At 44.6% G+C, this 25,709-nt stretch overlaps 1 pseudogene; it reads left to right on the plus strand.

Moving 5' to 3' along the window:
* Nucleotides 1-1,322: 1,322 nt before the first annotated feature.
* On the plus strand, nucleotides 1,323-25,014 carry LOC123440939 (annotated as a pseudogene).
* The last annotated feature ends 695 nt before the right edge of the window (nucleotides 25,015-25,709 follow it).

Genomic DNA, 25,709 nt, shown 5'->3' on the forward strand with positions numbered 1-25,709 from the left:
CAGAGATGGCTCTAATATAGCCATCACAAACAAGCCTAAAGTTCGGCTAGTGTCAATTTATCCTGCCTTGCCATAAAAGGAATTAGCGAAAACGATGTGTGTCAAATTAAACCGACCAAAAAAATTTGACCCCTCTACCATTATTACTTTTGCCCTTGTCATGGCCGACTTCCGTCTAGTCCTTAAGCGCCTACTCCTTATTTAGTTATTCCACTCGGTGGAAGAAACAGGACGAGGAATTACAGAATATGATGCCTACTTACTTCTTTTCCATGTGTCCATGTTTGAGCAAGAATGCATGGCTTGCAGAACATGATGCCTACTTACTTCTAACCATCTTTTTGTGCTCATCTTACTGACCATCTACAAGTTATGCAGACTATAAAAAATATGGCAATGATACAACATGTATTTTGATAACCTCCATCTCTCGGTATGACTCTCGGTTGCAAATGCACATGAGCAGTAGCAGACAATACAAGGGGGAGTTGTTCGTACCTTCAGATTCGAGTCTTCTCGTCGAGCTCCCGCTGCTTCGAGTCTTCCCGTCGAGCGTCCGCTGTACTGATGCAAATCGAGAGAGAAAGTGAGAGTTAGCAAGCAGCGGGGAAGGGAGGGGACGGTTGGCGGGGATGGAAGGAACCCGTCGATGGGGAGAGGAGGACCCAGCCGGCGGGGGAAGGAAGAACTGGCCGGCGAGGAAGGGAAGAACTGGCCGCCGGGGAAAGAAAGAACTCGCCGGCGAGGAAGGGAAGAACCGGCCGCCGGGGATGGGAGGAACTAGACGGTGCAGCTCTCATAGTCTCATTGATGGAGGGGAGGAGGGGAGGCGGCCACCGACCGACGGGGAAGGAAGGAACCAGCGGCGTGGCTCGGATCCATGGAAGGGATGGACGAGGGGGAGATAGGGGGAGGCAACGCACCTGGGAGCGAGCTGCGAGTGCGAGGGGGCTGCAGCTCCGTGTGGTCCGGCCGTTTTTGAGGTATGACCTCGTTCCACATCTTGACCAAATACCGGTATGTGCCTCTTCCAGATGTAACTGAACGCGAGAATGGGGGCTAGGTATGGATGGGATCCGTGCTCAGTTGATTCCACCAACTGAACACACCCGAAAGTGCTTGAAAGGTACGCACCACCATGCATGTGGACCATCCTGCATGGCCGCGAGTAGCTGTGCATTGTTGCACATGCGGAAGCCCGACCTATCATCTTTTATCTCCTTCTCCCACACTACATTTCCATCTCTAATTTTTCTCTCTAATCTCTTATATATATGGCCATTTGCGCACAACACAACCACACCAGGGATCTCGAGCTAGAAATGGCACCCATGAAGGTGTTCGGCCCAGCCAAGTCCAGAACGTGGCAAGGGTGCTGCTCTGCCTGGAGGAGGTCGGTGCGGAATACGAGGTCGTCGACATGGATTTGTTCCAGGCCAAGGAGCACAAGAGCCCAGAGCACCTCGCCAGAAACGTACTACCTCCATTTCATAATATAAGAGCGTTTTCGACACTACTAACTATATTTATCTTAACTAGTGAGTGCTAGCTAGCTATCTACTCTTAAATGGCTGGACTGCTTGTCCAGTGAGCGCTAACGTCGTTTCTTTGTTGCAGCCGTTCGGACAGGTCCCGGCTCTGCAAGACGGGGACCTCACCCTCTTCGGTGAGCTAGCATCACTTCATCATATCAGTACAGTATTTAAACATGGAATAGCCAATTAACAATTTTTTGTCCAAAAGGACCCCCTCTCGAACGTCATTGCCAGAAAAGACCACAAGCAGCAGAAAAAAACGGAAAGGACCCCCTCCCCGTGTGGCGGCAGGCGCGCCAGGCGGCACGTGGCACCTGCCGCCACCGCCCGAGGCGGCTGGGGCCTGCCGCCACCAGCCCAGGCGGCCGGCTGCGGATCCCGTTCCCGCCACGCCGCGCCGTAACGGACATGGGCTGGGTGGGCCCTGCCGCCACCATCCCAGGCGGCCGGCCGGGAATCTCGCCCCCTGGGCAATTGCAGTGACTCCGAGGCTGCAGCTCTAATTTTTCCTGCCACATGCACGCGATAAAGGCTGATTGCACTAACTCCGAGGTTGCCTGCTATATTTTTTCCCGCCACATGCACGCGATAAAGGCGGACGAGCAGTGCAATTTTTTCCCGCCTAAGTTTCCCGCGTGGATCGCTTAAGTTTCTCGTTTTCGCGCCGTTTTTTCCCACGTAGACATCCGGCAGAGCCTATAAAAGGAGGCAGAGAGTGAAACTCTCTTCACCATCAGCCAGACTTCAAAGCACCTGCACCTCCATAGTCAGTATGACTTTGCCTTGTTCGGATCAGAGCATTAGGCCTAGGAAAATGCAGAGTGCAAGCTTGCCTCGGGGGGTGGAAGCAGTTCGATGTTGGTGCGGTGATGTCTGCAAGGTGAAGGAGGTGACGGAGTTTTCAGATTGGTTGGGCATGAAGTTTTTCATGTGCGCCAATTATGAATCTGATCCACCCGAATCTATTTCTGCGTACATCAGGCCTCCGGTATGCTCAAGTCATCCAGATTATTGTTTACTTGAATCTGATCCATCCTTTAGTCTCCTCCTCCTCTCTGCATGAACTATCGTTGGATTGACACGGAAATGCCGGACTGGGCGGTGACCGAGATTCGTGAAAGAGGTCGCCGTGCATGGGCTAGCTTGGACTTGGAAGAGCGCCGCGAGAAGGATGAAGCAGAGGAGAAAGCAGAGCAGAAGAAAGAGTGGGAAGAGTACTGTGTGGAGCAGAGGGCTTTTATTGATGAGATGAAAAGGAAAAATCAAGAAGAGAAACTTCGGCTAGAGGAGGTTTACAGACAGCGGGAACAGGCCCGTGAAGCTGAGAGGGAGAGAAAGAGAGAAAGGGCTCGTGCGGCCAAGGCAGCAGAAGAAGCTGGTGATGGAAAAGGAAAATATCCACGTTGGACTCAGTAGATTTATTTTATTGTATCTTAATTTGTGTTAGTTGTATCTTAATTTCTGCAAGTTGTATCTTAATTTCGGCAAGTTGTATCTTATTTTCAGCAATGTGTATCTTAATTTCGGCAAGTTGTATCTTCATTTCCACAATGGGTATCTTAATTTCAGCTACGTGTATGTTCATTTTATCCCGCCATTTATTTCCCGCCTCGCTTTCCCGCCATTTTTTCCCGCGTATAGCTTTGCCGCCATTTTGTTCCCGCATCGCTTTCCCGCCATTTATTTCACGCCTCGCTTTCCCGCCATTTTGTTCCCGCCTCGCTTTCCCGCCATTAGTTATTCGTCTCGCTCTGATGCACCTATAAAACCCCCTCCAGACCAAGGTGGGTAAGGAGTGTCCTGAAAATGTCTCATTATCCTTTCGATCGTAGTTTTCACTGTGGTATGTCCGAGTGTCTTCTGCGCTTAGCTAGCAATTTCAAGATAGATAATAGAATAGTTTCATGGGACGAACTCATCAGTAGTGACACGCTACTGAATGAGGTTGCCCACGCATTAGCTAGGAAGGGGTGGCCTGCAAGGACATATCAGGAGATTCGGAAAGAACTTCTGCGGTTGAATGAAAGATGGAAGAAGAAAGGCCAACACATACGCGGTGGAGGTGGAGTATGTTGGAAATATGCCCTAGAGGCAATAATAAAATGGTTATTATCATATTTCCTTGTTCATGATAATCGTCTATTGTTCATGCTATAATTGTATTAACAGGAAACAGTAATACATGTGTGAATAAATAGATCACAATGTGTCCCTAGCAAGCCTCTAGTTGGCTAGCTCGTTAGTCAATAGATGATCATGGTTTCCTGGTCATGGGCATTAGATGTCATTGATAACGGGATCACATCATTGGGAGAATGATGTGATGGACAAGACCCAATCCTAGGCGTAGCACTAGATCGTATTGTTCGTATGCTAAAGCTTTTCTAATGTCAAGTGTCTTTTCCTTCGACCGTGAGATTGTGCAACTCCCGGATACCGTACGAGTGCTTTGGGTGTATCAAACGTCACAACGTAACTGGGTGACTATAAAGGTGCACTACGGGTACCTCTGAAAGTGTCTGTTGGGTTGGTATGAATCGAGATCGGGATTTGTCACTCCGTGTGACGGAGAGGTATCTCTGGGCCCACTCGGTAGAACATCATCATGAGCTCAATGTGACTAAGGAGTTAGTCACCCGATGATGTGCTACGGAACGAGTAAAGAGACTTACCGGTAACGAGATTGAACAAGGTATAGGTATACCGACGATCGAATCTCGGGCAAGTTCTATACCGACGGACAAAGGGAATTGTATACGGGATTGATTGAATCCTTGACATCGCGGTTCATCCGATGGGATCATCGTGGAGCAAGTGGGAGCCACCATGGTTATCCAGACCCCTCTGATGGTTATTGACCGGAGAGGTGTCTCGGTCATGTCTACCTATCTCCCGAACCCGTAGGGTCTACACACTTAAAGTTCGATGATGCTAGGGTTATAGGGAATTGTTATACGAGGTTATCGAAAGTTGTTTGGAGTCCTGGATGAGATCCCGGACGTCACGACGAGCTCCGGAATGGTCCGGAGGTAAAGATTGATATATAGGACGGATGGTTTCGGACACCGGAAGTGTTTCGGGCGTCACCGGTAACGTTCCGGGACCACCGGGACCACCGAAGGTGGCCCCGGGGGTCCACCGGAAGGGGGCAACGACCCCGAGAGGCTATATGGGCCAAGTGCGGGAGGGAACCAGCCCCTAGGTGGGCTGGTGCACCCCCCACACTCAGCCCAAGGCGCAGGAGGTGGAGAGGGGGGGCGAACCCTAGGAGCTGGTGGGCCTAAGGCCCACCTGGGGTGCGCCACCCCTCCCCCTTGCTCTGGCCGCCGCACCTCCCATCTGGGGGGCTGTCGCACCACCTAGGGTGGGAATCCTAGGGGTGTCACCTCCCGTCCCCTCCTCCTATATATAGTGGGCACTTTTGGGCTTTTGGAGAGACAGTTTTTCCTCTCCTCGGTGCAGCCCTGCTCTTCTTTCTTCTCCTCTCTGTCGGTGCTTGGCGAAGCCCTGCCGGGAGACCTCGTCTCTCCATCGACACCACACTGTCGTGCTGCTGGAGATCTTCCCCAACCTCTCCCTCCTCCTTGTTGGATCAAGGTGCGGGAGACGTCACCGGGCTGCACGTGTGTTGAACGCGGAGGTGCCGTAGTTCGACACTAGATCGGAATCACACGGCGATCTGAATCGCCGCGAGTACGACTCCATCAACCGCGTTGTAGTAACGCTTCCGCTTAGCGATCTTCAAAGGTATGAAGATGCACTGACCCCTCTCTCGTTGCTGGTCTCTCCACAGGAAGATCTGAATATGTGTAGAAAATCTTTTGAATTTATGCTACGTTACCCAACAGAGTAAAACATCCCTTTTTATGGATTGACGATAGTGAGGACGAAGACAATATCTTCATGCCGAGTACCAAGGCCAAGAGCGCATCATCAACGAAGGACAAGAGCGCATCATCGACGAAGGTCAAGAGTAGCGCTTCGTCAAAGGGCGAGAGCTCTGCATCGTCGAAGGATGACGACGACTTTATGTAGTTTTTTTATGAACTCTACATCTTAATGTATCTTATTTTATGTATGTTATTCTATGTATGTTATTTTACGTATGTTATTTTATGCAAGCAACTTTAAATTGAAAAAATGCGTCGAAATATATCGAGAACTTTTATTTCATCAAACTACATAGATGTCTTGTACGCACATCTGAAAGTTTGAAACTGACATAGAAAGATACAATAGTTCGCACACATAGATAGACGAATCACCCAATCACCCTATGCGACGACGACCAACTGGCCTTGCCCGATGACCGGAGGGTGACAAGCGTTCAGGGGGTCTGTGTTCACGAAGACCACAGCCGTACTGTCCCTCGTGCTCCTGTGTCTGCGACTCATGCATAGGTGGTGGAGTCTGAAATCCATATTGAGATGATGATTCTAAATTGTAGGTGAATGGTTGTGACTCAGAATTGATATAAGATGGACCAATAACGTCCTCCCCTAAAAAATTATTTAGCATTCCCGGGAGCGTGCATTGAGTATCATGGGTTTCCGTGAGTATTTCTTTCTGTACGCCATGCTGGGTATGTTTATTTTTGCTGCAGTTTTTTGCATGCACATCCTCTTGAATAGCTTGAACCAATCTTTGTTTTTGAATTTCGAATAAAAATTAGCTGCCAAATGCCTCATGCACCACCTTGTCTCCTGATCGGGCCACCACCAATCTGGATCTTGTGAAGCCTTAATTATCTCGAGCGCGCTTAATAGTCCAGTGTTGCGATCAGAGATGATGCAAACCCCTTCCCGATATTTGATGACCCCCATCTTCGGGCAACACAGGAACCATAGCCAACTTTGTTTGTTTTCGCTCTCCGCTAGTGCGTAGGCAATAGGAAGAAGTTGATTGTTTGCATCAGCTGCCATCGCCACTAAGAGTGTGCCCTTGTACTTTCCAGTGAGAAATGTACCATCAGTTGATACAACCGGACGACAATGCTTGAATGCTTGTATAGTCTGGGCGAATGCCCAGAATAAGCAGTCCAGGATTTGCTCGTCCGGGTTCAATGGATTTGGACGTTCTTTCCGGAAAACTTGAGTCCCCCTGTTAGCAACTGAAATCTGATGCAGCATTCTAGGGGGCAAAAGAGTACGCCTCCTCATAGGTTCCATACAACCTCTGAAATATCTTTTCCTTTGCATGACGAGCCTTGCTGTAGCTAACAGGGAAACCAATCAGATCAGATGCAGTTGCACGCAAAGCCCTAATACTAATATTAAGACTTTGCTGCACAATGATTTGCATGACCTGTGACATATTTTCTGCAGTCACATTGCGGTGCTCTGAAAGAGTGCCGGTTTTCTCACAGCCATGTTTCTCTATTTTTGTGACATGCCATGGCTGACATACCCCAGGCTTCTGGCAAGCAATAACTCTTCCGCGGCAACCCGCTTCGCGATGGATGCATATGAGCTTCAACTCCTTTTTATCAGACTGCTTCACTCTATGTTGCCTGTGTATAGCAATTGCATAGCTATGTATTGCTTGTTTAGCAGATTTCTTATCTGGGAAAATCTGTCCAACTGCCAGACTTCCCGCTTCTAGGCAAGCAACAGAGTGAAATTCATTGGTGATGCTCATAACCTGTAAAAACTCTGGGTTGATTGGTGGAGCGACCGCCTTCTCAGGAGGAAGAACTTCATCATCATCTGATTCCAAAGGGGCAGAAGAATGACCATCATCGTCATCATCTAGCGCCTCCGGCAATCCCTCGACATGTTCGCTCATGTCAACGATCGCAGACCAATATACCGTGGCATACACTTGTTGGCCACCTGTTGGTTCCGATTATCCGGTGTCGGTGGCTACAGTTATGGCCACTTGTTGGACACCCCTTGGTTCCGATGGGCCGGCGTCGGGGGCTACAGTTATGGCCAACTCGGCCTCACCGGCACCGCTACTGCACTCGGCGACATCACTGGCAGAAATGAACTCCACATAAACCATGGGTTATCCATACATGGAGTTATTGGGATTGTTTGCAAAACTCATGTACGACGCCCATGCTCTTTCACCAGTAACCTGCCGCAGAACCCAACGATTTCCTCCCTCAACCACGAAAGCCTCCATGGTCATTTTTTTACCATTCATCGCTGAACTAAACACCGCTCTGATGCACCTCCTAACTGCCGCATACTCTACATTAACCATGTCTCTTACTACAACCGTAGTCATCCCGCACATAGACACATCCACACCAGAAGGAGCCTCACGTACGATGTGCCCATAAAACACTAACAAATTTTCCATAGTACATCGTTAGTCCATTAAAAATCATATTATTATATTTATATTCTACTAACATCCATTACCTATCTATTTTTACATATAACAATTTAACAAATATTCACAGCCGGTTGTACATCTACGCATAATAATTTATATTGAAAACATCATATTATTTTATTTATATTGTAATAACATCCATTACTTATCTTTTTTACATATAACAATTTAACAAATACTCACACACGACTGTACATCTACACATAATAATTTATATTGTACCATTTATCGCGACACTACATCTACAAAATAAATACAAGATAAATTATAATATGTCATTCATACCTCTGGTTTAATAAGGATATCCTTCAGAATACAAAATATCACCAGTATAATATCAGCGAATTCGACCTATTATCGTATGAACAAAAATATTACACACATAATTTTTTCACTGTTAGCAAAAGTTTTAAAATACATAGTGCATGCATATACATATCACGAATCATATATCTACGGGGTTGACAAATTATCACATCAAAAAATATTACACACGCGTCTTGCATGTAATAATACTAATATAGTTAACATATTATTACATTTTTTCGGCTGCTTTCTAAATACCAGTTGCATGCAAACACGAACAAATCACCGGTAATATATGAACATAGTCGACCTATTATCACATGAACACAAATATGAACAGAGTCTCATACCTTGATCTTCAACTTAGTAGTTCATATCGGATGACAAAATAGTTCCACAAAAGTGATAATACGCTCCCTAAGACAAAAGAAAACACATACTTCCAAACTACTCAAACAAAATAAAAACATCATGCATGCAAACACGACCAACACAAATGGAAAGCTCTTACCTTGATCTATCTTTTCTTCAACTACAACGTCTTCAAAATAGTTCCACAAAAGTAATAATACACTACCTAACACAAAAGAAAACACATACTTAGAAACTAGTCAAACAAAATAAATACATCATGCATGCAAACACGGCCAACAGAAATGGAAAGCTCTTACCTTGATCTATCTTTTCTTCAACTACAACGTCTTCAAAATCTAACTTTAAACCGTCCTAAATCGTCACTTAAACCTTCTTACGGACTAGCTCTTGAGAGAAAGAGAAGAGAGTGAGAAAGAGAAAGAGAAGAGAGTGACACATGAGGCAACGGCAGGAGAAGAGAGTGAGAGAGGAGGCAGCGACGCAGTTCGCTTATAAAGAAGAAGTTTCGCACTGTTTCACAGTGGCAATGACGTTTGAGAGGGGGTCCTTTTGGACAAAAATTCGCTAATTAACTAGCAGTAGAAGTATCTAAAAATAACCTCCATGATTCATGTATGCTAGTCAACTGCCGTCTCAAAACTTATTCTGCTTCCTATGTGTGTTGATTCTTTGAAGAATCCCGTGCCATTGGCAAGTACTCCGTACGTGCTACGCAAGTACAAGTCAGACCTGCTAAGGGAGGGTAACGTGGAGGAAGCCGCCATGGTGGACGTGTGGACCGAGTTAGAGGCACACCAGTGCCATCCGGCCCTGAGGCCCATCGTCCTAGAGTGCTTCATATTCCCCACCCCCACGAACCAGGAGGTGGTCGACGAAAGCTTCTTGCAGAAGGCGAAGAAGGTCCTCGACGTCTACGAGCACCAGTAGAAATAAGGGTTTTCGTCCCAGCTCGAAAAACATATTAGTTCTAGTTTCTTTACGAACCAGGACTAATGTTAGTATTAGTCCCGGTTCGAGCGGCAAAGGCGTCGGTCGGGCATTAGTCCCGGTTCGTTTCTCGAACCGGGACTAAAGGGTTTGGAGGATTTAGTCCCGGTTCGTGTCTTGGACCTTTAGTCCCGGTTCATGCACTAGTAGAAAACGGGCCTTTGGCCGGGATCCTTTAGTCCCGGCCTGCCTCTGGGCCGGGACTAAAGGCCCGGCCACGTCGCCCCAATTCTCAACGCCTCCCTCGAGGCTATAGTCCCGGCCCTTAAGGAACCTTTAGTCCCGGCTCGTGTCCCAAACCGGGACTAAAGGGCTACGCGGTGGGCAGCCCGCATGTGCGCCACCTTTAGTCCCGGTTTGTGTCTCAAACCGGGACTAAAGTCCTCTGCCTATATATAGCACAACCCCCCTCTCCCCACTTCGTTGCATTTTTCTTGGATGGAGGACTGTGGGTGGGTGCTTGCTCTCCACTTTTTTTTATGCACTAGAGGTGTTTGTTGAAATGTGTGTTAGAGCGATGCCGCTTCAGTTCACCGAACACAACTACGATATGAGATGCCCGAGCCACGCTTAAACATCTTCCTCTTTATTTCTACTTATTCTAAAAGGTTAGCAACTATATTTCCTCGTTTAGACCGTGCGGTACTAATTTTTAGGATCGTGATTGTATTTGATATATTGTCGTATAACGCAGAGATGAGCCATTCATGGATGTACGATGATCGACGCACAGCCGCTTACAGAGAAGGTGTGCATTCTTTTCGAGATGCAGCCGATGCGAACAAGCATGGTGGTGGCTATATGTTTTGTCCATGTGTTGAATGTCGGAATGAGAAGGATTACACTTCCTCAAGAGTCATTCAGAGCCACCTGCTTCGGTCCGGTTTTATGTCGGGCTATAATGTTTGGACCAAGCACGGAGAAAGAGGGGTTATGATGGAAGACGATGATGAAGAAGAAGAGAACGATGATGACAACTACCGATCTATGTTCCCTGAGTATGCTGATACCGCAATGGAAGACAATGAAGAAGAAGATCAGGATGAAGAACGGGAACCAGATGAGCCCGCTGATGATCTTGGTGGGGTCATTTCTGATGCACGGCGAGGTTGCGACACGGAAAAGGAGAGGTTGCAGTTTGAGCAGATGTTACAGGACCACAACAAATTGTTGTACCCAACTTGTGAAGATGGCCAGAAGAAGCTAGGTAGCACACTGGAATTGCTGAAGTGGAAGGCAGAGACCGGTGTGACTGACTCGTCATTCGAAAAGTTGCTGGTACTGATGAAGAAGATGCTTCCAAGAAAGAACGAATTGCCCGCCAGCACGTACGAAGCAAAGAAGCTTGTCTGCCCTCTAGGATTAGACGTGCAGAAGATACATGCATGCCCTAATGACTGCATCCTCTACCGCGGTGAGAAGTACGAGAATATGGATAAATGCCCGGTATGCACTGCATTGCGGTATAAGATCAGAAAAGATGACCCTAGTGATATTGAGGGCGAGCCACCCAGGAAGAGGGTTCCTGCCAAGGTGATGTGGTATGCTCCTATAATACCACGGTTGAAACGTCTGTTTAGAAATAAAGATCATGCGAAGTTGTTGCGATGGCACATGGAAGATCGTATGAAAGACGATAAGCTGAGGCACACCGCTGATGGTCGGCAGTGGAGAAAAATCGAGAGAGAGTTCCCGAGATTTGCAGCTGACGCAAGGAACTTATGGTTAGGTCTGAGTACAGATGGCATGAATCCTTTTGGGGAGCAGAGTTGCAGTCACAGCACCTGGCCCGTTACTCTATGTATCTACAACCTTCCTCCTTGGTTGTGCATGAAGCGGAAGTTCATAATGATGCCAGTGCTTATACAAGGTCAAAAGCAACCCGGCAACGATATTGATGTGTACCTAAGGCCATTAGTGGATGAACTTTTACAGCTGTGGGCCGAACCAGGTGTACGTGTGTGGGACGAGCACAAACAAGAGGAATTTGACCTTCGAGCGTTGCTTTTCGTAACCATCAATGATTGGCCTGCTCTTAGTAACATTTCAGGACAGTCAAACAAGGGATACAATGCATGCACGCACTGTTCGGATCAGACAGAAAGTATATATCTCGACAACTGTAGGAAGAATGTGTATCCGTACAATCGTAGTTTTCTTCCGCCCAAGCATCCCTTAAAGAAAAAAGGCAAGCATTTCAATGGCAAGGCAGAACCCCGGGGGAAGCCTGTCATCCGTACTGGTGCTGAAGTATTTGATATGGTCAAAGATTTAAAAGTAATCTTTGGAAAGGGTCCTGGCAGCCAACCTGTTCCTAACGGCCCTGATAAGCGCGTACCCATGTGGAAGAAGAAATCTATATTTTGGGAGCTACCCTACTCGGAAGTCTATGAGGTCCGCTCGGCAATCGACGTGATGCACCTGACGAAGAATCTCTGCGTGAATATTCTAGGCTTCCTGGGCTTATATGGGAAGTCGAAAGATACACCGGAAGCACGGGAGGACCACGAACGTCATAAAGGAAGAGATGGCATGCATCCAGGGCAGTTTCAAGGGCGTGTCAGCTACGCTCTTACTAAGGAAGAGAAGGAAATCTTCTTTGAAGTCCTTTTCAGTATCAAGGTCCCGACTGGCTTCTCGTGGAATATAAAGGGAATCGTAAATATGAAAAACAAAAAATTCCAAAACCTAAAGTCTCATGACTGCCACGTGCTTATGACGCAATTGCTTCCGGTTGCATTGAGGGGAATTCTACCGGAAAATGTTCGCCTGGCAATTGTGAAGGTATGTGCATTCCTCAATGCAATTTCTCAGAAGGTAATCGATCGAGAAAGTCTATCAGGGTTACAGATTGATGTGGTCCAATGTCTGGTCAGCTTTGAGTTGTTGTTCCCGCCATCCTTCTTCAATATAATGACACACCTCCTAGTTCACCTAGTTGAAGAGATTAGAATTCTCGGTCCTGTGTTTCTACACAATATGTTCCCCTTCGAGAGGTTCATGGGAGTCTTAAAGAAATATGTTCGTAACCGTGCTAGGCCAGAAGGAAGCATCTCCAAGGGCTATGGAACAGAGGAGGTCATTGAGTTTTGTGTGGACTTTCTTCCTGACCTTAAGCCGATTGGTGTTCCTGAATCTCGGTATGAGGGTAGGCTGACAGGAAAAGGCACACTAGGAAGGAAAGCAAAAGTATATATGGACGGGCATTCTTTCTCTCAAGCACACTACACAGTTCTACACAATTCCACCGTGGTGGCTCCGTATATCGTGAGACACAAGAATATTCTACGCTCCGAAAACCCGGGGAAGGCTGACTCTTGGATTAAAGGGGAACACGAGAAGACTTTCGGCAGTTGGTTGCAGACACATCTCATGAATGACGACACCGTTGAAGATGAGCTGTACAGTTTGGCCAGGCCACCATCTTTGACTATATGTACTTTCCAAGGGTATGAGATAAATGGGAATACATTTACACGGTTGCCCAAGATAAAAAGAGCACCAACCAAAATAGTGGTGTCCGCTTTGATGCAACAGACGAGAATGGGCACTGTTTGGAAACATATTACGGGTACATAGAGGAGATATGGGAACTTGACTATGGACCTACTTTTAAGATCCCTTTATTTCGGTGCAAATGGGTGAAGCTGACAGGAGGCGGGGTAGTTGTAGACCAAAAGTACGGCATGACAACAGTGGATCTCAACAATCTTGCGTACATGGACGAACCATTTGTCCTAGCCAATGATGTCGCTCAGGTTTTCTATGTGAAGGACATGTCTACATTAACGAGAAAAAGAAATCAGCAAAAGAAGATATCGTTCGATGAGCCAAAACACCACATAGTTCTTTCAGGGAAAAGAAACATCGTGGGAGTAGATGACAAGACAGACATGTCAGAAGATTATAATAAGTTTCATGAAATTCCGCCCTTCAAAGTGAAAACTGACCCAAGCATCCTACTGAATGATGAAGATTCTCCATGGCTACGACCCAGAAGAAAACAGAAATAATAGATAGGAATATTGTTGCAATAATGTAATAATGTATTAAACCTTTTATGTAATGCATGTATGGAATGTACTAAATTTCAAACACTTTTTATTTTCATAGTATCCATGTAAGAGATGAGTTCTCGTTCGAAACCCTGGTACTTCGAGAGAGATTGTTCGTTTTGTACACGAAGTGCATCCAGTTTTTGTCGTAGCCCTCTCAACTTTTTAACACATGCTATGTGGGTGAAATGATGATAGCATGCCAACTTTCAACATTTTCAGAGTTCATTTGTAGTGCTTTTCAATTTCAGGGTCAACTAGCTCAAAAAAATAAGTAAATGCACGAAATATACCAAATGAAGTCAGAAATTGTTGAAATTTTGTGATGTGCCTTTGAATGGTGCATTTTGAACACACAAAAAGTATGGAGTTCAAATAAGTTCAAAAAAATGAAATCCCTTTGTAAGAGATGAGTTCTCGTTCGAAACCCTAATACTTCGAGAGAGATTGTCCGTTTTGTACACGAAGTGCATCCAGTTTTTGTCGTAGCCCTATCAACTTTTTAACACATTCTATGTGGGTGAAATGATGATAGCATGCCAACTTTCAACATTTTCAGAGTTCATTTGTAGTGCTTTTCAATTTCAGGGTCAACTAGCTAAAAAAAATAAGTAAATGCACGAAATATACCAAATGAAGTCAGAAATTGTTGAAATTTTGTGATGTGCCTTTGAATGGTGCATTTTGAACACACAAAAAGTATGGAGTTCAAATAAGTTCAAAAAAATGAAATCCCTTTGTAAGAGATGAGTTCTCGTTCGAAACCCTGATACTTCGAGAGAGATTGTCCGTTTTGTACACGAAGTGCATCCAGTTTTTGTCATAGCCCTCTCAACTTTTTAACACATGCTATGTGAGTGAAATGATGATAGCATGCCAACTTTCAACATTTTCAGAGTTCATTTGTAGTGCTTTTCAATTTCAGGGTCAACTAGCTCAAAAAAAATAAGTAAATGCACGAAATATACCCAGTGAAGTCAGAAATTGTTGAAATTTTGTGATGTGCCTTTGAATGGTGCATTTTGAACACACAATAATTATGGAGTTCAAATAAGTTCAAAAAAATGAAATCCCTTTGTAAGAGATGGGTTCTCGTTCGAAACCCCGATACTTCGAGAGAGATTGTCCGTTTTGTACACGAAGTGCATCCAGTTTTTGTCGTAGCCCTCTCAACTTTTTAACACATGCTATGTGGGTGAAATGATGATAGCATGCCAACTTTCAACATTTTCAGAGTTCATTTGTAGTGCTTTTCAATTTCAGGGTCAACTAGCTCAAAAAAATAAGTAAATGCTCGAAATATACCAAATGAAGTCAGAAATTGTTGAAATTTTGTGATGTGCCTTTGAATGGTGCATTTTGAACACAAAAAAAGTATGGAGTTCAAATAAGTTCAAAAAAATGAAATCTCTTTGTAAGAGATGAGTTCTCGTTCGAAACCCTCATACTTCGAGAGAGATTGTCCGTTTTGTACACGAAGTGCATCCAGTTTTTGTCGTAGCCCTCTCAACTCTTTAACACATGCTATGTGGGTGAAATGATGATAGCATGCCAACTTTCAACATTTTCAGAGTTCATTTGTAGTGCTTTTCAATTTCAGGGTCAACTAGCTCAAAAAAAAAATAAGTAAATGCACGAAATATACCCAATGAAGTCAGAAATTGTTGAAATTTTGTGATGTGCCTTTGAATGGTGCATTTTGAACACACAAAAATTATGGAGTTCAAATAAGTTCAAAAAATGAAATCCCTTTGTAAGAGATGAGTTCTCGTTCGAAACCCTGATACTTCGAGAGAGATTGTCCGTTTTGTACACGAAGTGCACCCAGTTTTTGTCGTAGCCCTCTCAACTTTTTAACACATGCTATGTGGGTGAAATGATGATAGCATGCCAACTTTCAACATTTTCAGAGTTCATTTGTAGTGCTTTTCAATTTCAGGGTCAACTAGCTCAAAAAAAATAAGTAAATGCACGAAATATACCAAATGAAGTCAGAAATTGTTGAAATTTTGTGATGTGCCTTTGAATGGTGCATTTTGAACACAAAAAAAGTATGGAGTTCAAATAAGTTCAAAAGACCATTGCAGAACATATGACCAAATTAATACAAGTTCATCATCACACTAAAGCCAAAGAACAGTAGTGATCAAATGTTATTATTATAAAAAATAAATACATAAAGTTCTGTCATAAAACAACATACAACTATGTAAAACATTTAAATGCAACAACAAACGCGATCAAAATCGCAACTAAGGTAACAATTGACCAACAACATAATGATACCAAGCCTCTTTATCAATGGCTTATTTTCTAATATTCCTAATCTTCAAGCGCATTTCATTCATCTTCAACCGCATCGCATCGATCTTCATCTTGCGATCATCGATGACATCGGCGACATGCAACTCCAGTTCCATATTCTTATCCTCAATTATTTTCAATTTTTTCTTCAAGTATTTGTTTTCTTTTTTAACCAAATTTAATTTCTCGACAAGAATTTTTATGTGGGTTGGAATTTCCGGTTCACATACCTCCTAGATTAAAAAAATATATGTCACATTGGTCGTCATAATTGTCATAAACACTAAATAAAACAAATAGTTATAAAAGATAATATATACCAGATCCGAATCATAGAGAGGACGAGGGCCGACGGAGGCGGATACCAAAACCATCGCACTATATAATAACAAAAAATAATGAAAGTGAGTAATTTATACAAGTATGTATCTAAATCATACAAGTAAGATTTTTTTGATTTTAAAAGAAGATAAGAACAAGAGGCTCACCATGGTGGTGCTCGCAGTTGGTGCACGGCCAAACCTAGACAAATATTAAGGAAAATTGAGCTTGGAGGTCGAGCTTGGAGAGGAGAAAGCTTAAGTAGAGTGGCTCGAGCATTTCATCGAACACGTCATGTGCATGAACTAGAGTGGCAAGAGCATGGCATGGTCACACTTCAACAACCAAAAAACAGGGGATATGGCGGGCAGGGGCTAGGGTTTATATAGGCAAAACTTTAGTCCCGGTTCGTGCCACGCCCCGGGACTAAAGGCCACTGCTTCCCGCCTTCTTGTCTGCCGAAAAAGGGTCTTTAGTCCCGGGTCGTGGCTCCACCCGGGACTAAAGACCCCCTTTAGTCCCGGTTCTTGCCACGCCCCGGGACTAAAGGCCCCTGTTTCCCGCCATCTGGTCTGCCCGAAAAAGGGTCTTTAGTCCCGGGTCGTGGCTCCACCCGGGACTAAAGGGGTCTTTAGTCCCGGTTCGTGGCTCCACCCGGGACTAAAGACCCACCTGTATAAGCGGGAGTTAGAAAATTTCGAACCCAAATCGTCCATTTTCTCTTCTTCTTCCTCTCGTTCTCCTGCCCGGCGCGACAAGCGACGAACTCGACGACGCCGTCAGGCTGCCCGCCGTCCTGCTCACCGCCGCCTGCCGTCCTCCTCGCCGCGCGCCGCCCTCCTCGCCGCGCGCCGTCGACACCTCCGGCCGGTAAGCCCCACGCCCCCTCCTCCCCAACACGCCGGCCAGCACAAGCAAAGAAGAAAAAGGAGAAGAAAGGAAGAAAAAGGAGAAGAACGGAAGAAAAAGGAGAAGAAAGGAAGAAAAAGGAGAAGAAAGGAAGAAAAAGGAGAATAAGAAGAGGAGGAGAAGAAAAGAAGAAAAAGGAGAATAAGAAGAGGAGGAGAGGAGAAGAAGAGGAAAAATAGAAAAAGAGGAGAGGAGAAGTAGTAGAAGAAGAGGAGAAGTAGAAGTAGAAGAAGAAGTAGAAGAAGAGGAGAAATAGAAGAAGAGAAAAAATTAGTTTAGGGTTAGAAGAAGAAGAAATGCTTAAGTGTTAATAGTGTTTCTTAGATTATTGCTATTGTATATGCTTAAGTGTTAATAGTTTAATTTTTTTTTATTGTATATGCTTAAGTGCTAATAGTTTATTTTTAGCAAGAAAATTAATAGAACTAGTTTAATTTTGCTATTGTATATGCTTAAGTGTCCGGGACTGGGCTCCGCCCGGCTGGTATTTTAGAGTTTAGGTTCTAGCCAAGACCCGAGACTAAAGGTCCTCCTATATAAAACGAGCCTTCGAAGTTTCCGCCCGGCTAGTTTGTTTGTTTATTAGTTAATCAAATGTCCGTTTTTTGCAGAACTATGGATCCACATATCAGGAACCTCGAAGAGGAAGAACTTCTCAAAGATATAATCAAAGACGGCTCCGACGTTGAACCAGCCGAATCTCCGACGTCATATCTAAACGACTCCGGATATGGAATGGAGGTCGAGCGACACGAAGATGAAGCCGATGGGGCAGGAGATAGGTCCAATGACGGAGAAGGTGATAGCTCCACTGATGGAGAAGCCGGTGAAGAAATAATAAAGTCCGGCGAGGTATACACATTCAAGAAGCAATGCGGAGTTCTCGTTAGGGATCACGTCCCGATCAGCGTTCGGGAGTGGAACAAGCGCAAAGGGGCAGCCGATAGTGACTATGTCGCCGAAAGGTACAAAGATAATCTTTGGAATGATCTCATGTCACATTTCAACCTGCCAGAATGTGAGAATGAAGACGCCGCAGACAAACTGAGGGCCAAAGTCAAGCAGTGGACTCTAAAGAAGATGGAAGAAGAAGCTATGGAAAAACTATCTGGAGACAAAGAAAGTGCCAGTATTCGAGGGGTATCTAGCCAAGCAGGCGAATCACTGGAAGGAATTTCAAGAGTACAAGGAGTCAGAAGATGCCCAGGCATTATCAGAAAAGAACAAGATAAATGCCGACAAGAAGAAATATCACCACAAGCTGGGGCCAGGGGGCTATGAGACTGCCATCCCAAAGTGGGAAAAGAAAGAGCAAGATCTGATAGATAAAGGCATCGTACCTGAACCACTCTGTCATGAGTGGGAATTGAGAGCAAGAAATTGGTTCCTTGCGCATGGTGGGTCGTACGACGAAACAACAGGGGACCTCATCTGCAATGACAATCTTAGGATACCCAGGGAGAATTGGAAAAGGATAGTGAAAGAAATTAAGGAGGGACAAAGAAAGTTCACTGCAGATAGAGATAAAGATTTGCTCACACTGGTCCTCGGCAATGACGAACATGGAGGATGAACGCGAGGCTTCGGTCCATCTTACCTGTGGTGGCTTGGGTTTGCCAGAGACCAAGACACTTACAGAAGCCGAGAGAGAGCAAAGAAGCGGCAGCAGGATGAGGAGAATGACAAGTTCAACCATTTGCTTGCCAGGATTAACGAGCAACAGAAGCAGATTGATGAGCTTAGAGGAGTAGTGCGCCAGGAAGATCCTGCACTTGATATTACCGGCGCCCCATCTAAGCGGAAAAGCAGCGTGGCTGAATCTGAGGCCCCGCCCGATGATGCACGAAGAATGATAGAGGGCGGTCCCGGCTACCCCGTGGATGGAATCAAGGAGTCAACATCATGTGAACTCCATCAGAAATTCAAGAACATATCCATGAAGGTGGCCGTCGGACAAGCTTTACCTTCTGGCCCTGATGCACGCTGGCATGGCCATGAGATTCCAGCTGGTTTTGCTAAAGTCGGGGTGGATGAAATCATGACGGGGTTTCATGATATGGAGCTCGACATAGCTCGACCCGAAGATGAGAGGACACTCGGAGAGGTACTGGGTGGAGTCATCCTATGGGACAAGAACTACATCAAGCTTCCACGCTCGGCCCCAAGGACAACACCGCCTCCGAGTCGTCGCAGGTCACCTACACCTCCATTACCTCCAAGCCCTCCACATGACGTCGGCCAGCACAACACGAGTCCATCTCGATCACCGCCGCCGGACTTGGGTCGTCCGTCTCCGCCGCCGCCCGCTCCGGATACAAAGCCTGAGCCTGCCACGGATACAAAGCGGGAGCATGCCACCAAGAACGCTCCGCCGCCGCCCGCTCCGGATACAAAGCCTGAGCCTGCCACGGATACCAAGCGGGAGCGTGCCACCAAGAACACTCCGCCGCCGCCCGCTCCGGATACAAAGCCTGAGCCTGCCACAGATACAAAGCGGGAGCGTGCCACCAAGAACGCTCCGCCGCCGCCCGCTCCGGATACAAAGCCTGAGCCTGCCACGGATACAAAGCGGGAGCGTGCCACCAAGAACGCTCCTCCGCCGGCCGCTCCGGATACAAAGCCTGAGCCTGCCACGGATACAAACCGGGAGCGTGCCACCAAGAACGCTCCGCCGCCGCCCGCTCCGGATGCAAAGCGTGAGCCTGCCACGGATACAAAGCGGGAGCATGCCACCAAGAACGCTCCGCCGACGATTCCTAAGCCACAGAGCACCCCAAACCGCAAACGGTCGCCCCTCCCAAAGGTACGTCATGCTAATCTTCCTATCGGACCTTATGATCGTACCCCCTTCCATCACAGTATGACTTACACCATAAGCCTGATGACTATACACGCACATTGCAGAAGGAAGTGAAAAAGAGCAGATCACGTGCAAGCCCTCCACATGACGTCGGCCAGCACAACACGAGTCCATCTCGATCACCACCGCCGGACTTGGGTCGTCCGTCTCTGCCGCCGCCCGCTCCGGATACTAAGAGGGAGCGTGCCACCAAGAACGCTCCGCCGACGATTCCTAAGCCATAGAGCACCCCAAAGCGCAAACTGTCGCCCCTCACAAAGGTACGTCATGCTAATCTTCCTATATCAGACCTTATGACTTACACCATAAGCCTGATGACTATACACGCACATTGCAGAAGGAAGTGAAAAAGAGCAGATCACGTGCAAGTGCAAGTGGGAGCAAATCAAGTTCAACTACAAGCAAGAAAAAATCAGACGTTCCTCAGCTTGGACAACAGGCCAAACAGTCGATCCCACTCCTCAAGGTGTTAACCGAGAATGTTCCCCCTTCGGTGCAGGGGCTAGCTTTAGAAAGTGCAAAGGAGTTGGCGGCTGCATGTGGTGTCTCGGTTTAAGAATTGTTGTCTTCCCAAGACGACAAGATACCCAAGGCTGTGGTAGCCCCTAAGCCACAGTTTGTCATGTGTGAGCCTTTGGTCAGCAAAGATGATGTCCCAACAAATATGTGTTACTTGCATCAATGGTACTTAAGTGAATTAAAGAATGGGAGAACGATGATCGTGCTGAGTGTCCCACAGGAGTACTACGGCCGCCCCGAACAAATCCATATCGACTTTGATGAACTCTTCCACATGTACAATGGCGACGCCCTCGACAAATCGCTTATGAGTTGCTATTGTCTGTAAGTTTTTCAATTCGTTGTCTACATATAACTTGTTTAGTTATTTCAATTCATTATCTATATATAACTTGTACTCTATTATGCAGAATGAAGATTCTGGATTGTAAAAGTAAGAGCATCTTGAATATTGGGTTTATTGACCCAGATAAAATACATATAGCGACGCTAACTAATTATCCCAAGGAGACGGAGGAAAACCTTCTAAGGTTTCTAATAGATCAAAATTTATGTGACCACATACTGTTTCCATACAACTTCAGGTGAGGGTCTTTACTCTGTTGTGTCCATTCACTTATAAGTGTAATTGATAAGTTACTGACACACATATATATATATACATGTGCACCTTCCATTGGATTCTGTTGGACATTCAAATTGATAAGGGAAGAGTTGATGCCTTCGACCCATTATCGAGACCCTTGGAACAGTTCCAAAGCCTGCAGGACATGCTCCAAGGGTAATTTTAATCATTCTTGCGCTCTATCGGTCTCTTTCGATGATTTTCTGATATATCAATTAATGAAAAACTTAGCAAATCATTATCCTTGTCGGGCAGGGTTTGGAAGCGGTTCAAGTGCGTGACTCCTGGTAACTTTCATGAGAAGCTGACCTTTAGAGCGGCTCAGGTAAGTAGTAGTATGATATACTTCTATTAATTTTCAATACATTTATGATGCTAGATTATTATTTTGATTATATATATTCTATTCTCGTAAAGTGCGACCAGCAGCCACGGGGAACGCATCTATTCGAATACTATGTTTGCGAGACCATTCGCACGTTTACCTCTGAGCACAAGGATCACAGATCCGACGTAAGCAATGAACATTCACACCTCTATTTTTACCCGTCATTGTTTGTTATCATGATTTATATTCATATTCATCTCCTCTTCTTATATAGCACACGGCCCTGACGACGAAGGTCCTACCAGAGCAACGCGCGATTGCTATTGCAGAGGAGCTTGCGACCTTTCTGAGGACGGAACCTATAGATGACAAAGGACGATTTAGTGTAGCTAGGGGCCATTACTGATGTTCGTCCATGTAATCGAATAGACGGGCTCTAGTCCCGATAATTCAGATCTCCATGTAATTGTATATATATGCTCGCTTGTAAGAAAAGGTTAATCTTATATATATATGCATAATTATTTCTATTTAAGTTATATGAAAACTAATTCCCGAACACCAAACGAGGCATCACGTTAATCTCCCGAACACCTAAACCCTAAAACCCTAAAACCCAAAAATAATTTCATTCAAAAAAAACCCTAAAAACAGCAAAATCTGAAAATCTTTAGTCCCGGTCCGACCGGGACTAAAGGGTCTGCCCCTGGGGCGCTACGAGGCGCCCACGTGGAGCACCTTTAGTCCCGGATTGTAACAGGGTCGGGACTAAAGGTTAGGCCTTTAGTCCCGCCCCTTTAGTCCCGGTTGGTGAACCGGGACTAAAGTCCCTTACGGGCCGGGGCTAAAGGCCCCGTCCCCACTAGTGGTGTCTCGAACCGGGACTAAAGGGTTTGGAGGATTTTGTCCCAGTTGGTGTCTTGAACCGGGACTAAGGGGTAGACCTTGTCACGAACCTGGACTAAAGGTGTTCAGATTTTTTTTTCTGTTTTTAAATTCTTGTTTGTAGTTTCTGTTTTAAATTGCTTATATCTTTTAGGATATTTGATGTTTTTGATTGATTCTTTTTGCATTAGATTCAAAATTTTGTCTAGTTTTTGTTTGTGCCATTAGTTTTCAAATTTGAATGGTTTAAATTTGAATTTGTTTAAATTTGTTTCAAACCCAGTTTTTGAATAACTTGGGTTTACAACTAGTTTTTAATTTAATTCTTTTTGCTCCCACTCATGTGTTAGATTGTTGTCACAGTAAGATTTATTTGGTTATTTTTAGAATAATTTAAATTAGGATTTTAATTAAAGAAATATTTTTTTTCTTATATAGTTGTTTTAGTCATTTAATTGTTGTTTTTTATTATTTTTAGTTAGTTCTTTCTGTAGATTTTAACATGTTGTAGTATGGTGCATATTTAATGCACAAAAAAAATCTACAGTTCAATTAATTTAAAAAAATGCCTTTGTAGCAGATAGGTTTTCGTTTGAAACCTTGATACTTTGAGTTTTGTAGAAAATAAACAAAAATGATAAAATCTTCAAAAAATAAACAGAAATGATAAAATCTTCAAAAAATAAAATCCTTTGAGATGTTGTTAGGTTTTAGTGTCTAGTCGGTATAGAAATTTTGAGATATGAATTTTGACCATTTTTGCAAAAAAAGGAAAAAAATAAACGGTCATAACTTTTGCGTACGACGTCCAAAAAAAATTAATATATAAAAAAAAACTAGAAAAAATTGGTACTCGATTTTACCCGGGCTTGTCCGGTGAAGTTTTCGCACATGCTCAAAATTCCAAATGGAAAAAAAGTTACTTCAAAAAGAAGTTTTTTCCAAAAAAAAGAAAAATAGTTTTATTTAAAAGTATTAGGTTGTTTTCATTGAAATTCACTATTATTGTTACTTATTAAGTTTATTTTAATAATTGTTTGTAATTCAAAAAATTAAATCATGTGACATGACATCAAGACCCAAGTTGTTTAGGATTGATAGCTTACTATTGTTAGGAAAACAACAAGTGCACACTTGGCAACTAGGGGCGATAGAACCAGAAAGTTAAGCGTGATCGGGCTGAAGCAGTGAAAGGATGGGTGATCGGCCGGGAAGTTAGACGATTTGAAATGAGTGATCCACGCTAGAGCAGTGAGGATGGGTAATTAGAGATTAAATTGTCAAATAATTCAAAGATTAAAAAATTGGAATAAAACATAAAAAATATTCAAAAAAAATTGAAAAAAAAAATCTACCTTTTCGGGTCAAACAAACAAAAAGAAACAGACGGATCCTTTAGTCCCGGTTCATAAGTAGAACCGGGACTAAAGGTACTCCCTCCGAGGCGCCCACGTGGAGCACCTTTGGTCCCGGTTTGAAACAGGGCCGGGACTAAAGGTTAGGCCTTTAGTCCCGCCCCTTTAGTCCCGGTTAGTGAACCGGGACTAAAGGCCCTGTCCCCACTAGTGATGTGTATCAAACATGAATAAACTTGCCGTATGTTGGAGTCATGGTGCGAACAGGAAAAAAAAAGCTCACATCTGCATTGTATATAACATTTTATTATTTTTTGCGCATCGTATATAACTTGCAAATGGCCACAAATGACTTGCGGATCTAATATAACTTCGAGCACCGGTCCTAGTTTCCCATTCCCACACCTTCAACCTGCTTTATCTACTTCTTCCTCATCCTCCTCTTCCTCCACCGCTCCAGGAGCTTACGACGGCACAAGCACTTAAACATGGTGAGGGTGGAGGAAGCAGAGCAAGCAGAACCGTAGAAGGCAACGAGACTTTATCCCTCTTGACCTCTTTCTCCCAATCAGTGATACACACAGGGGTCAGCTACCGGTGGTTCTTCAACCAATAGAATCTTGCCAACTTAAAAGGTGCATAGCTCCCAGATCTTTTTATCTTGGTGTATTCCAATTTAGCACATCTATATTAATCATTACATCGCATCATGTGTAGGTCATACTCATACATGCATGCATGTAACATCCCCTCTTTGATGCAAATGTATGAAAGTGACACATCTGTCTTATTCATCATCCTCTAATTTCATGTATTTATTTTCTCTTTGATATTTTCAATAGTTTATACTCCTTCCGTTCCAAAATAACTGTCTCAAGCTTAGTACAACTTTATACTAGAGGTAGTACAAAGTTGAGACACTTATTTTGGAACGGATGGAGTATCTTTTAGTCAATAACTTTGTTTTTGAAATATTTTATATATTTAAAGTCCTGACACTAAGACCTTTAAAACAAAATCAATATTGGATAAATTTGAAAGACATTAAATTTTATGATTTAATTGCACAAATATTCTAGTGAAACCTTTTTTATTGGAAATGATTGAAAAGATGAGAAACATGTTCTTTCACGAGACTTCTTCAGCTTCGCAGACCTCAACCATTTCACGAGCGCCTTCTACTTCATGGATGCGACGCCGTACGGGCCTCTCTTCGACTCGTACCCTCATGTCAAGGCTTGGTGGGAGGATCTCATGTCCAGGCCCTCCTTCAACAAGATCACCGCCAATATGACGACAAAAGTGTAGTTGCAAAAAAAATCCTTGTTACTACCTTTCCGTTGATGTTACTTCTTTCGCTATGCATGACGGTCCTGCATGGTGCTTATTATGTCTTTTTATTCTTACGTACCCGGATATTGCATGACTTTGAATTTAATAAATGGAAGGTCATATGCACTTCTTGGTCGGTCCTTATCTCCTTCCTCTTAATTCTCTTCACCTACGTGTACATCCTTCTCTGGAAGACTCATGTGAGATCCTGTGAAATCTTGACGTCCATCGCTCGCAGCTCAATTAATCATTTGTGCACGTCGCCGCCCACCGCCGTTTGAGCTTATAAAGGCTCTTGCCTTCTCCAGCTCTCAATGTTTTTGTGTCACTGACGGTAGTAGGAAAAGGGGCCACGTCAGCACATCGGACCCCTATCGCCGGTGCTGGCGGTATCATATGCAACCTAGCTACCATTAAGGTGCGTGGCGGTAGGGTGCGTACGCGCTCTGTGTTTGGAACTTAGAAATATTTGCGATAGGATATGCAACCTCACTGCCATGGACTCCGCGATAGGAAAAGCGTCAGATCTTAACTTTTTCACAAATTAGGGTCAGATCTCGATCAATTTCTTTAAAAAAGTCAAAACATAAAATTTAGCCCCACGGCTCCCCCACGTGGCCCAATCCGGCACTGTTTAAGACCAAGAGGTCTGTGTGGGAGCAGCGCCGTTC

This window comes from Hordeum vulgare, chromosome 3H (assembly GCF_904849725.1).
Source record: "Hordeum vulgare subsp. vulgare chromosome 3H, MorexV3_pseudomolecules_assembly, whole genome shotgun sequence".
Lineage (NCBI taxonomy): Eukaryota > Viridiplantae > Streptophyta > Magnoliopsida > Poales > Poaceae > Hordeum > Hordeum vulgare.